Source organism: Megascapheus bottae, chromosome 2, assembly GCF_031878675.1.
Source record: "Megascapheus bottae isolate mThoBot1 chromosome 2, mThoBot2.hap1, whole genome shotgun sequence".
Classification (NCBI taxonomy): Eukaryota; Metazoa; Chordata; class Mammalia; order Rodentia; family Geomyidae; genus Megascapheus; species Megascapheus bottae.
Window position 1 is genome coordinate 22,366,717 of NC_143510.1, and position 2,138 is coordinate 22,368,854.

Here is a 2,138-nt window from a genome sequence, read left to right on the forward strand (position 1 = left end):
ACAACAGGTGAATTATTCAGAATTAACCTTAAAGAAATTCAAAGAAATCCAAGGAAAGACAGATAGAAAATAATAAGTTAAATACTGAAAATTAAGGCACCATCTAGCAAATTAACAAATGTTAGTGGTTTAGGACGAAGAAGATAAAAGAATGACCTAGAATGCATTTTTAAATAATAGCAAAATGTTTCCAAGTCTGGAAATATAACAGTATGCAAGCACAAAAAGCTTGTAGATGGACAGCAATGGGAATTCATCAAGATACTTCATAACTACATGTCAAAGATAGTGAACGAGAAGTAGAATCAGGAAGATATAAGAAACACTACCTGCTTTCCAGTTGTGCTCAGAGGCATCCTACGGATCATGTCCAGTGGTTCTGCGGACTATAGCAGAGAACATGGAAGCACAGAGGGAATGGACCCCGATGGTGTCATGGAGAACAACTGGAATGAGATTGTTGATAACTTTGATTATATGAATTTAAAGGAGTCTCTTCTGTGAGGCACCTATGCTTATGGTTTTGAGAAGCCTTCAGCTATTCAGCAGAGAGCTATTATTCCTTGCACTAAACATCCAAAGGTAGTTCTGGCACTTGGAGATTACATGGGAGCAACTTGTCATGCTTGCATTGGTGGAACAAATGTTCAAAATGATATGCAAATGTAGCAGGCTGAATCACCACATATTGTTGTTGGTACACCGGGGAGAGTGTTTGACATGTTGAACAGAAGACACCTTTTGCCAAAATGGATCAAAATGTTCATTTTCGATGAAGCAGATGAAATGTTGAGCTGGGGTGTTAAGGATCAAATCTATGAGATTTTCCAGAAATTAAATATGAGTATTCATGTCGTGTTGCTTTCTGCCACAGTGCCAATGAATGTGTTGGAAGTAATCAAATAATTCGTGAGAGATCCAATTCGAATCTTGGTCAAGAAGGAAGAACTGATCCTTGAAGGAATCAAACAGTTTTATATTAATGTTGAGAGAGAGGAGTGGAAGTTGGACACACTTTGTGACTTGTATGAGACACTGACTATTACCCAGGCTGTTATTTTCCTCAATACAAGATGCAAAGTTGACTGGCTTACTGAGAAAACGAATGCCAGGGACTTCACAGTTTCTGCACTGCATGGTGACATGGACCAGAGGGGACAGACGTTATCATGAGGGAATACTGATCAGGGTCAAGCCGTATTCTGATCACTACTGACTTGTTGGCTCGTGGAAGTGATGTGCAACAAGTGTCTTTGGTTATAAAGTATGACCTGCCTGGCGCTCGGAGTTTGGCCTAGTGGTAGAGTGCTTGCCTAGAATGCAGGACCCAGGTTCGGTTCCTCGATATCACATACATAGAAAAAAGCCGGAAGTGGTGCTGAGACTCAATTGGTACAGCTCTAGCTCTGAAAAAGTCCAAGGACAGTGCTCAGGCCCTGAGCTCAAGCCCAGGACCGGCAAAACAAACAAACAAACAAACTATTACCTACCTATCAATCATGAAAACTATATTCACAGAATTGGCAGAGGGAGGCAGGGTGTGGCTATAAACTTTGTTACTGAAGAAGACAAGAGGATTCTTCATGACATATTTGAATCTTGTCTTAATACTTATTATGTATCAGAACTACAGATTTCGATAACAAAGAGACATTAGTTGTGAGCTCTGTGAGGAAAGTAACTGGCTTAATCCTCTTTAGAGTTAGACTGCTGGGGTGGGTATAAAAGATGGGGTCTGTAAAATCTTTCTTTCTTAGAAATTCATTTCCTAGTTCTGTAGAAATGGTTGTATTAGATGTTCTCTATCATTTAATAATATACTTATGGACTAAAAGATATAGGTGCTGTATAAAATTGGCCAATTATGTTAAATTAGCATATCTGCCTTTACTATGTTTCTCAGTCTGAATAGAAAGGACTTTAAAATGGACTTTTTTAGACAGCATTTGAATACAGCTTGTTTGGTATTGTGTTTATTCAATAAAGTAATTAGTGCTAAGTGTGAAATGGACCCTGGTGCTAAATCCCAGCAAGCAATCATATCCTAGGTAGGGTTAAACTCCCAGTAAAATTGCTATATTACACATGTCTTAATGAAGCTTGAATGTTAAATAAATTGTATATTCACTTAAAAAAAA

At 38.3% G+C, this 2,138-nt stretch overlaps 1 pseudogene; it reads left to right on the forward strand.

Moving 5' to 3' along the window:
* The first annotated feature begins 366 nt into the window (after positions 1–366).
* Positions 367–1,657, forward strand: LOC150066572 (eukaryotic initiation factor 4A-II pseudogene; annotated as a pseudogene).
* Positions 1,658–2,138: the final 481 nt, after the last annotated feature.